The sequence below is a fragment of the Molothrus ater genome, chromosome 11, assembly GCF_012460135.2.
Source record: "Molothrus ater isolate BHLD 08-10-18 breed brown headed cowbird chromosome 11, BPBGC_Mater_1.1, whole genome shotgun sequence".
In the NCBI taxonomy this organism is placed as follows: domain Eukaryota; kingdom Metazoa; phylum Chordata; class Aves; order Passeriformes; family Icteridae; genus Molothrus; species Molothrus ater.
Window position 1 is genome coordinate 19,510,510 of NC_050488.2, and position 12,194 is coordinate 19,522,703.

General features: G+C 49.0%; 1 protein-coding gene across 1 annotated transcript in view; it reads right to left on the reverse strand.

Moving 5' to 3' along the window:
- CRBN (cereblon) overlaps window positions 1-8,792 on the reverse strand; it is a 38,503-nt gene extending 29,711 nt beyond the window's left edge. The window contains exons 1-4 of the mRNA XM_036390729.2: window positions 8,631-8,792; window positions 6,745-6,860; window positions 6,504-6,640; window positions 5,103-5,236 (exon numbers count right to left, since the gene is read on the reverse strand). The gene's annotated coding sequence lies outside the window, so the exon portion shown is untranslated. The remainder of the gene's footprint in view (window positions 1-5,102; window positions 5,237-6,503; window positions 6,641-6,744; window positions 6,861-8,630) is intronic.
- Between the last annotated feature and the right edge of the window lie 3,402 nt (window positions 8,793-12,194).

Here is a 12,194-nt window from a genome sequence, read left to right on the forward strand (position 1 = left end):
CACTAAATTAACTCCTCATTTTTGCCAGTATGGCCCTGTTTGCATTCCTCTGCAGCCTGGCCTCTGCACATGCCTTCCCTCGGCTCAGGCAGGCCTGGATTCCTTACTTCAGGAATAAATGCTCATTTCTGCTGGCAGGCATAAAACGGAGCAGAAGGATCTCCACAGTGCTCAGCCCAAGGCTCCTGATGGTGGGTGATGCCAACCAGAACCTTCCACCCCAGAGCCTGGGGCACACAGCACAGCACAGCCCAGCCCCAGGCCAGCAATGAGCAAAGAGCACAAGGAATCCAGTGTTTTGTCTTCCCTGCTCCAGGAATCCTTTGAGGAGATTGTCCTCTTCAAAGACTCTCATTATTGGAATGGATTTAGCCCATTGCATTTCACAGGCTGGGCTGGGAAAGGCCACAGAAGCTGAAATTCCAGACTCAGGTGCCATCAGTTCAGTAACTGGTTTGGAACAGGCTCCCAGAGCAGCTGGGGCTGCCCCTGGACCCCTGGAAGTGGCCAAGGCCAGGCTGGATGGGACTGGGAGCACCTGGGAGAGGGGAGGTGTCCCTTGCACTGGGATGGGATGAGTTTTAGGGTCCCTCCCAACTCAAAGCACTCTCTGATTCTGTGCTAAGTGACACCACAGTCCTTCTCCTCCCTGACCACACAGCTGCTGTAGCTCTCCTGGAGACACTATCCAAAAGGAACAACCAGGCACAATGCCATTTCCTTGCTGTTCACATTCCCTTTCCAGGCCACCCAGCAGCACTCAGCCCTGTCCCACAGGGGCCATGCAGGGCCCTGTGAGCACACAGAGCCCTCTGCAGTGACAGCAGCACAATAATTCCCTTTTTACAAGGTGCTGCCAGCCTTGTGCCCAGGGCCAGCTGTACAAACCTGCCCCTTTAGCAGAGCCCTCAGTGGGGTCACTGTCCTGCTGCTGCCCCGTGCTGGACACCAGCAGCAGAACTCTGCCCCTTTGGCCATGTTCTCAGCCTTTAAACACTGAATAATTTAGCAGCAGTGTTCTGTGACTGCAGCATTGCTCAGCTCACCTCACTCTGATGGCTCCCATTCCTTGAATTGAGCTGGGCCCTCTGCACATGGCCATGGCTGATCCCAGAACACCGAGTCCTCCAGCCTGTCTCCAGCCTGCCCCAGCATCCCAGCCTCGTCCCTGCGATGGAAATAATCATATTTCATAGCCACTGCTACATCCCTGCCTCCTCTGGGCTGCTGAGCCTCCAGCTGACCCCTGTGGTGCCTTTGCTCAGGCAGCCAAAAACCCCAGGGTTTGGAACAGGAGTGCCATACTTTCTCCATGGAAATACTGTGGGAGAGCAGCTCACTGCCTGGCCCTGCCCATGGCTCCCAGGGTGAGCTGAGAAACCCAGCCCAAGATGAATTCTCTCCAGTAATTTTCCTCTTGCCCATTACCTCGTGCTCAGTGCACATTCCTGCGTGGCTCAGAGATAAAGAACTGTTTAGATGTTTATTAAACAACAGAGCTGAATGAAATCAGTCTCATTATGTTGTCTGGAGGATGGGAGTTAATTGGAAGACAGAATGATTTTCTCCAGTTTGAAATACCAAGTGGGGTTTGGAGTAAGTTAATGACAATGAGGATCAGAATGAGGGTGTGGAAAATGGAAATTTTGTTTTAATTCCTACTGAAGTACTTTTGTAAATGGGTGTGCTCTCGCCTCACTGTGAGAGGTTCCTCCCAGCTTGCCTTGCTGTTCCCCATTTAAATGTTATCCCAGGATTAAACACTATCACTGGACACTTGATTTTAAGTACAGCAATTTAATTTTCTAAATAAAACACCAGAGAGGAGCCAGAGTGGCAACTGGGGGGAATCTCCTGGACACAGAAAATCCAGACAAACAAGTGCTGGGAGGCTGAGGAGCAGGGACACCCCAGCCCTCTCTGTGCTGCCTGAAGCACTCCCACAATGGTTTGGATCCTGTCAATCCCAAATGTCACCACTGTCGTTTGGGAAAAGCCAGCGTGGCATTTCCAGAGTGTTTCCACCTCTGCCTGTTGTGCCTGTGCTCATTTCTGCTGCTGAGGGGGATTTTTTGGGTGGAAGAGCCACATCTGCAGCAAACGCTGAGCGTTTATTTCCCAGAATAAAGACAAATAATAGGAAGGGCTCCAAATGCTCCCAGCAGCCGTGGAATGACTGCACAACAGCCCACAGAGCCCAGAGAAGCTCTCACAGAGCTGAAGTGGGATTTATACTGCACAGAGATGGGAATGGGGCCATTAACAGGAGAGCTGCAGCCAGGGGAGGGAGGGGAAATGGGGGAAAAGCCCCGTCTGGGGGGCATTGCCAAGAGCCTGGGCTGCCAAGGCCAGGCAGCAGCAGATGTGTGGGGGCACCTCCAGGGCCTGGGCTCCTGCAAGGGAAGAGGATCCCAGAAATTGGGAGTGCTGGTGGGAAATGGCAGGAAAAGAGATGCTGTTCATTGTCAGTGCCCCAGGAGCATTTCCTGCCGTGGAGATGGAGAGCAATGACAAGAGAAGGAAAGCAGGTCCAGGGAGCTGCTCCTGTGCTGTCCCTGCCTCACCTCACCAGGGTGGATGCAGGGATGCTCCACTCACCTTGTCCTGCCTCCAAGGACCCTAAAGGCCACACCTGAGCTACTCCCATTCCTCCCTGAGGGCACAGAACGCCCTCAGCTCTCCTGACTTACTCTGAACCAAGATTAAAGAGAATTTTGTGCAAAGATATCTTTGTTGCTATCGAGGGATGGTCAAATTCCCCCATCACATCATGCCAGGAAACCCAATGGTTTCCTCAGCAACTTTGCATCCTCCTCCTCTCCCATGGGAGAATCAAACTCCTCCCTCCCTCCTCTTCTGCCTCCTCCTCCTCCTCTTCCATGAAAGACAAGGCACCAGCTGGCATTAAGAAAAAAACCCACATTTTCTTCTCTCCTCCTCCCCACCAAAACATTCATGAGTTTCAGCTTTACTTGTGTTTTCCACCACCAGTTTGGAGCAGCTTCTGGCTCACCCTGAGGGTGTCACCTGCCCCAGGAGCTGGGGACAGTCCCAAGAGCCACTGATCCCCGATGGCACAGAAATCAATCCCACTGGCAAGGCTGACCACATCCCCTCAGCACTTCATTACAACCCTTTTTCCCTCCCCATTCATTCACTTTTACATCTCTCAATCCCTGCCTTCAGCAGTTGTTTATTGTTTATCTAAACATCTCCTGCCATTGCCTGATACTCCCTCCCAGCCCTGCTCAAACATTCAGCTTTTCCTGCCCTTCCTTAGCTTCAACCAGCCCAGGACCAAATCCCCCTGCAGTCCTTTCAGTTTAACACCTGCTTTGGTTACTCCAGTTGCTCTTCCATGAAGTATTCCCAAACAAGCTTGTAGCTCCAATATTTTACTGCACTAACAAACCTGGAGCTCCCACAGAGCTCTTCTGGAGGCGTCTGAGTTCACCACAGGTTTAAAGATCACCTTTGCAGAAGCACCAGCTCTTACATCACTGGAAATTAAAACTATTAACATGGTTTGGATTATTTTGTCTGCAGGCAAAAGCAGATTGCTGTTGCAAGGGAATTATTCCTGAGATATTGCTCTCTGCTTGTTCCTTCACAAGGACAGAGTTATAAAAAATTATGCAACGCCATAAGCTTAAAATATGTGGAAAAGGGAAAAATAACAAGTCTGCAACATTTGCAAGTGAAAAAACGCCATGCAATTCAAATTCCTCTGGAATTTACAAAACAGAGGAGTTGTCAAGTGTCAGTCCAAGTTTCTCCTTACAGTGCATGTTTGTCACCCTCCCCAAACCTGCCCTGAATGAATTCCCAGCTCTCACAGCAGTGGGAGCTCAGTGAGAATCCCTCTCCAGCAGAGCCAGCTCCCTCCTGGAGCGTCCAAACCGGGCAGGTCCCCTCCAGCTAAAGCTCATCCAGTCCCACCCCTGACACCCTCCACCATCCCAGGCTGGTCCAGGTCTCATCCAGCCTGGCCCTGGACCCTCCCGGGATGGGGCAGCCACAGCTTCTGTGGGCACCCAACTTTATAGTTCCTTTTGCACATCAAATGTCTCCTTTTTCCTGATCTTCCTAGCTGCCCAACACCAACCAGCAAACCCAGCCGACATTAAAACACTTTGGCCTTTACTTTTGGAAGGCTCTGCCCCTCTGCAGACACCATCTTCTGCTTCAGCACAGAGGAGCAGGGGGTGTTGAGGCTGAGCTGGGTGGCAGTGGCAGGGGACAGAGAGCTGGACACACCTGAGGAGCTGAGGGAGATGCAGGGCACAGAGAGCTGGGTGGAGATGCTGGGCAATGCCTGGCGGAATCCTGGGGCTCAGGGGGGAAACTGCTGGAAGAGGGTTCCTTGTTCCCTCCACCAATGGATTGACCTAGACTCCTGTCAATTCCTGGATTCATGCTCAGGAAGAGATACTGTCCTGCCTTTTCAGCACACACACTGGAGAAAAGGTGCTTTACATGTCAAGCAGGCCCCTTTTCAATTAGAGCCCTTTGAATCCAGTTTAGCAGCAGAGATATGAAATAAACAGCGAGGCAGCCACAAAGCTCATCCATCCACCCCTGATTAGTTCCACAATGCCTCCCATCCCTGCACCACTTCAGGTGGAACGTTCTGCCTTTCCCTGCCTCCTGAATTCCGTTTATTTGAAGAAATATCGAGTGAGGCAGCAGGATGCAGCAGGGTATTTGTCAGCGCATCGATCGGGATTTGCATGGCAGGGTGTTTGTGTGCAGCCTGTTCCTCCCCAGCGTTAACCACGGCGTGAATTCCTGGGGAATTTATGGCCCTGCTCCTTCCAAAGTGCCCTGTTAAGTCCCTCAGCTCCTGACAGGTCTCAGTTGCAAACACTGGGTTGTTCAGCACAAAACAAAAGGGCAGCGCTGCCCTGATCAATACGGACTCATGGGAAGCTGCCAAGGGATATTCATCTCCCAGCCTGGGAATTACAGCACAGCTTCTGCCTCTGGAGAGGCTGTGGAGCCAGGGATGCATGGGGGCAACAGGGCACCCATACCTGCAGCCATTCAAACCCATGTGAGGGACTGAATCCATGAAATCTCCCTCAGAATTCCAATCCCAGCACCTGTTCCATCAAAGGAGACAGATCCGTGATCCACGTCCACTTGAGCCACCCAAAAGAGAGAGGGATATGCAGATATCTTCTTCACATGCTGCACTTTACTGTCACTTTTTCTCTCATTATTCCCCTCATTTTACCTGTCATTAAGAGAAAAAAAAAATTACATTTTTGTTTTCCCAATCCCTGATTTTCAGACAATGAGAATGAGATTCCCAAGATGGGAGCAGAGCAACTGCCAAGAGCCCCTTGACCAGTTCCTATCATCCTGCTCAGCCATTTATATGGGAATTCCAGCTGCAGATATGGGAATGGAAGCAGAATCCCAGCCACAGATATGGGAATGGAAGCAGAATTCCAGCTGCAGATATGGGAATAGAAGCATTCCATTTATATGGGAATTCCAGCTGTAGGTAAGGGAATGGAAGCAGAATTCCAGCCATAGATATGGGAATGGAAGCAGAATCCCAGCCACAGATATGGGAATGGAAGCAGAATTCCAGCTGTAGATATGGGAATAGAAGTGGAATTCCAGCTGCAGATATGGCAATAGAAGCATTCCATTTATATGGGAATTCCAGCTGTAGATATGGGAATGGAAGCAGAATTCCAGCTGTAGGTAAGGGAATGGAAGCAGAATCCCAGCCATAGATATGGGAATGGAAGCAGAATCCCAGCCACAGATATGGGAATGGAAGCAGAATCCCAGCCATAGATATGGGAATGGAAGCAGAATCCCAGCCACAGATATGGGAATGGAAGCAGAATTCCAGCTGTAGATATGGGAATAGAAGCATTCCATTTATATGGGAATTCCAGCTGTAGGTAAGGGAATGGAAGCAGAATTCCAGCCATAGATATGGGAATGGAAGCAGTATTCCAGCCACAGATATGGGAATGGAAGCAGAATTCCAGCTGTAGATATGGGAATGGAAGCAGAATTCCAGCTGTAGGTAAGGGAATGGAAGCAGAATTCTAGCCATAGATATGGGAATGGAAGCAGAATCCCAGCCATAGATATGGGAATGGAAGCAGAATCCCAGCCACAGATATGGGAATGGAAGCAGAATTCCAGCTGTAGATATGGGAATGGAAGCAGAATCCCAGCCACAGATATGGGAATGGAAGCAGAATTCCAGCTGTAGATATGGGAATGGAAGCAGAATCCCAGCCACAGATATGGGAATGGAAGCAGAATTCCAGCCATGGATGTGGGAATTTCAGCACAGCACAGTCTGGGTCTTGGATTACCAGGAATCTTGGGTTTGATACAGGCAGCACTTGAAGCCCCCAAAGCTTCCAGCTGCTGAGGGGCACTGGGAGAAGCAGGTCCCAAAATCCATGCCATAAGTGCCAGGACCACGTCATTAAAAGGAACAATCATTAATTACAGAGGACTTTTCTTACCTGGAGGTAACAGAGCCCTGGTTTGTGTGAATCCTCATCTGTGGTGCCATAAAAATCTCCTGGTTTTGCCACAGCCAGTGGGGCTGTCCTTGGGATGAGGCAAAACCATCTGAGGAGCAGATGGAGCAGGGCAGCTCCTGACAAAAAAATAGACATTCCTTTAAAAATGGATGAAAGCAACATTTAATTTAGTTGAAAGGTGGAAATGAACCATTAAGAAATCCAGGGCTCGTCTAAATACCTGCTTGTCATGTATATTTAATTGTTTTCATTTCCATTTGGATTGTGCTCTGCACTTACACAATGGCCACAGCTTGTCCTCAAGTGTCTGAGCACGGAGAGGGAGTTGAGAGGATTCTGCAAGGGAGAAGGATGAGGAGATTTCTGGGCAAAAATAGATACCAAAACCATCCAAAATGCTGTTATGAAGAATTATTAGTCAGTCCTTGATAAAGAGATGCAAAAGCAGGGGTAAGTAGCAGGACAAACCCACATTACAAATACATCAGCCATAAAAAAACTGCTGCTTGAAGAGTCTGGTAAAACAAATCATAATTTTCCTTCTTTTTCTTCAAACCAGGACAAACCAGTGGAAAGTATTGCTCCAAAGCATTTCACTAATATCAGATCAGCTGCAAAAGATATTTCAGAAGCAGCTAATTACCAAAGCTCTGATCAATGTGCAGTGGGATGAAGGTTGTACCTCCTGCAGGTTCCAGACCTCAGCTCCAAAGATGTTCTTCAGAGTCCTTGAAAAATTCATTTTCTTCACAACTCTCCTCATTATTTATTAATGACTGTTATTCTGAATTCTGGATCACCATCATTTCCTCAAGCAGGAGCATAATTTTTCCTTCTCTTATCAAAACAGAGTCAGGAACTCCAGTACCTGCCCCCGGGGTTTGAGTGTTCCCCCTTTTCCCCAAGCCAGGAGCCCTCATATCCAGAACTTACACGGATCCAGCAGGAGTTTATATGAGACCCTCAGAGCCTTCAATGTTTTCTCTTTAGAAATTCCTGCCGAGGGGGTTTTGGTTTCAGCTGAGATAATGAAATTCAGAGATCACGGCCTGGCAGGGGCTGGCCATGCAGAGAAGGTGTTTGGTCAGTACCAGAGGCACTTCAACCACCACTTTTTTCTGCATATCCACAATTCCACAGGGATTCTGTTCCCGTGGTCCCAGGGCTGCTCAAGGACCTGACTGAACTCCCTGATCTTCCCAGCAGCTGTGGCCAGAGCTCCTCTGGCAGCTTTGCCATCAGAGCTGTGTCAATGAGGGGCATGGAAATTCATCCCAGTGGGTGCCTTCCTTATGGAAATGAGTTACTGCACGGAGGTTCAGCTAATGTGAGCATAAAAAAATGATCTCTTTCCTCAGAGAGAGGACAGATGGCTCTCCCTCCTTGTGAAGGGTTGGTTTTTCAACACAAGCTGCCTCTCCAGTGGAGAGGAGGGGGGGAATCATCTCTTAATTACTGCTCCACTGGCTGAAAGCACATTCTTGGAGCAGAAGGTATTAGATGGAGTTTTCTTACACCAAAGTCAGACATAAAAAAGAAATCACAGAACTGTTTTGGTTAACAGGAGGAAAATTTATATTAAAAAATCCCCACTAGAACTGGGTGATTCTTCCCCACTTCTCAAGAACAACTTGAATCAAGGCCAGAGTCTGTTTTCACAGGAGGTGAAACACAAACATCCAAAGAATTAAGTGACAATTCCTTCATGTTCCTGAGTTATGGATTAGAAAAATCGTCTCAGCAGCGCTGATCAATGGGAACTTCAAAGAGAAACACAGCCCATCCATTACAGTTCCTCCCAATTACATCCTTCTGCTGAGAACTGCATTTTATGTTCCTTCCAGGCTTCCAAAAAAGAGGGAGCAGGATTTTGAAAAACAGCTTCTAAGCGAGTTTTACCTTTTTATTGAATTTAAACACCACAGGACTGGTTAAATTGGAGTAAATTCCACACTTCTGAAATGGAAGCACCATTTTCAAACCAAAACCAGGAACATCTCAAAGCTGTTGGTTTTTCTGATCATTTTCTTTGCTTTTTGATGAGACTTCTTCAACAAATTTCATCTAAATCCATAAATCATTTTGAGTAAGCTGAAAATCATTTACCTGGTATGGTTGGGTGAGCTGTGGGTTTTCATCAAGTTCTGAGCTCTCTGAGTTTTGGAGAGGAGTTTGGGATTGCTCCCTTCTTTTCTCCTGGAAACCACAGAGAAACGTGACTCTATCCTTCTCCCTCCATCAGCCAAAGGCTTCATTAAAGTGGAGAATCCCACCCGAGGCCAGGAAATCCCTGGAAAACAGGAAAAACAGCAGCAGCATCTCCCGAGTGTTGGTACTTTTCTATTGTGGGTTTTTTTTTTACCTCCAGCCCACTGAGTGCCCAGCAGCTCCCACCATTCCCAGATGTCCTGCTGGAAATGAGCCTGTCCTGGATGGGGATTCCCACCTGCCACACATTCCCTGTTCAGGCAGGAGCTCTCTGAGCCCTTCAGAGGGTTGAGGAGCAGTCCTGCACACAAAACAGTGAATTACCCCATGCTCCCCCTCAGCAGTGGCTGATCCTGGCACACCAAGGTGGGACCAGCAGCATTTCCTTTCTGCCAGCCTCTGGAATTCAGCAGGGCTGCTGCACACAGCCCCCGTGGTGACCAGCCTGCCTTAACCACCAGCAGCTCCCAATTAACTGATGGGGTCTCTACAGGTCATTACCCCGTCCCCACCGTGACTGCAGTGTAACTATGGAATCACCCCCTGGTTACCCAGAATTAGCCAGGGCTGCGTTGGCTTTGCAGGGCACAGATAACAATGGATTCTGTTTGGGAAATCATGCACCAATTATCTCTGAAATTAGGCTGCACACAGGGGACTGCTGAGCAGCCGTGGAAAAATTACAATTTTCTGCCCCACTCCTGCCTCTTCCCAGCCCACCTCAGGCCTCCCATCTCATCATTTATTTCTGCTGTAGTTTGTTCTTACACAGCCCCGGCCCCCAGAGAAGGCAATTCTGGAGCTCTGCTCCCAGGGTCAGGTGTCTGCTCTGGCGTTTGTCCATCCCCACCACACCAGGTACCAAATCCAGAGCTGCTGCCCCACCTGGGGGCTGTGGGGGAGGCAGAGCCCTGCAGCAGCCTCAGGGCTTCAGCTGCAAGCACACAGCCACAGAATCCCTCAGGCCGGAAAAACCCTCCCAGATCATCAAGTCCAACCTTCACCCAAATACCCCCTGCCCACTAAACACATCAAAATACCCCCTGCCCACTAAACACCTCAAAAAAAACCTGGGGGTTTTTTGTGAGCACAAAACCCCCAGGTGGACTCAGTTTGTCCTGGATGCATGCAGTACCCTCCACTTCACACCCAATTCCTCAGCCTGTCACAAATTTCTAGGCACAAACCTTTGAGCAAACAGGGACTTCAGTAAAACTCTTTATAGAGGTAAAAGAGGAGATTCCTTGTGGCAGCAGCAGAAAGAGCAGCTGGATGTTCTTCAGCAGTGGCTGATTAATCCTTTTCATTCAAAAATCATTGGATTTAAAGGAATAAAACTGTTCTTGGAACTCCTGCAAGGCAGAATGTTTTGCCCAGTTGAAAAGCTGTATCTCATCAATGGTGGCTCCATTTGGCCAGTAATAGTCACCTCCTTTCCTTTTAATTACAATTATTTCCATGAGAAAAGTCAGAGCAGTAACTGTGAGCATTCCACATAGTCAAATGACTATTATAATTATTAATTTTAAAAAGACAGCTGTATTTTAACAGGACAAACCAGGTGCCAGCAACAGAGCTGCCTCCTAATGATCAAGATTTGATTTTGATGAGAACAGTAGTGAAGGTTTGCCCTTGCAGCCCCTGACAGGAGCCAAAGCCCATCCACCCTGGCCCAAAGACTCACAGAAGACAGCTGGGCTGCTCTGGGCCCATGGAGGTGACAAGAGTCTTGTTCTCCACAGCTTCCCAAAGCTGCCAGTGCCACGCCCCATCCCGTTAATTCAGGTTTCCCTTGGAAATCACACCTGGGTTGGGTGGCTGCCCCCGTGGAAAAAGCTGCTGTGCATCCAGGGGTTAATGGCTGCTTTGTGGAAATCAGGAAAAATGCAGGTTCCTGTTCCATCCTGCAGGGAGAGAGGTTTTTTGGGGGGTTTTTAAGAGGAAGAGCTGCAGTGAGCCCTCCCTGGAGGGGACGCAGCATCAGCAGCTCCCAGGGGCTGAGCTGGGCCAGGCCTGACCAGCACTGCACAAAACAACCTCCTTTCCTCCCAGGAAAACTCCCAGGTGCTGCTTTCCCCGATTCAGCCATCCCTCAGCCCTGAGCAAAGCAGCAGTTTTCTCCAAAAGGCCATTATTTGGATAAATCAAGCGTGGCACTGCATCAGGGCAGAGCAGGAGGGCCAGGCAGCAGAGGAAGGACAGGACAGAGCCACTGAAAACACAAAACACCCACCAGCATCTGTGTTCTGCATCTCTGCAAAGGAGAGAAAGCTGATTCGGGCATTTCCTTATTTCCATCCTACCAGCCCAAGTCCTTTTTGGGGATTTTTAATTGCACAAAGCATTTTTCTGCTCCTTCCAAAATGCTCTTTATGTGGAAAGCGCTGGTGAAGTAGCAGAGAGGAGTTTGTGTTCCAGCAGGTCTGGAGCAGGTCTGGAGCACTCACTTCACACAACAGGTCCCACCCTGGGGCGTTTTTCTAACAGCAAAAAAGGGTTGCCAAAGAAATAAATGTTTATACAGCACATTGGATTTATCACTGGAGTAAATCAGGTGATGGTGGGGAAAAACAGGAGTGGAAGTTATCCACAGGCATGGCAATTTGAGAGAGCCTTCTTCCCAAAATACCTGAGCCAGGGAATCTCCCTGGAAGCTCAGCCCAGAGCCCAGATGGTTCCATACCAGTGCCTTTGGTCTTTAATCACTCCAGAGACACAGCTCCCACTGATATCAGCACAGCTTTTGCATTCTTGCAAAATCAGCATCTCTTTGGGTTTTTTGGGTTTTTTTTTACAGCAAAATCACACACTCAGCTTCAGGGGGAACTGGGTGGCAAAACCCCAGTGAAAATCCCAGGCAAGTCTCCTTTCTGACCTGACTCAAAACTAAAAATGTAACAAATAGCACTCAGCAGAGAGCTGAGGAAATGCTGCAAGAGCAGTGAGAGGGATGCTTGCTTTGGGCACAATGTGTAGGAAAATAGGTGCATATAAATACACTTTTAAAACATCAAGATTCATGCAGGAACTGAAAACAAAGACTTCCTACCTACCCACAGAGCAATCCCACACACAGACACGAGGCTCCTGAATTTGGGTTAGAAGCATTGAAGAGGAAATGTTTACATTCCTGCTTCTTCTATGAAACTTGTTTTAAAATGAAACAAGAAGGGTGGAGAGGATCCTTTTACAAGGGATGGAGTGACAGGACAAGGGGAATGGATTTAAACTGCCAGAGGGCAGCAGGAGATGGGATATTGGGAATTAGGAATTGTTCCCTGGCACGGTGGGCAGGCCCTGGCACAGGTGCCCAGAGCAGCTGTGGCTGCCCCTGGATCCCTGGCAGTGCCCAAGGCCAGGCTGGACACTGGGGCTGGAGCAGCCTGGGACAGTGGGAGGTGTCCCTGCCATGGCAGGGCTGGCCCTGGGTGGGATTTAATGTCCCTTCCAACCCAAACCATT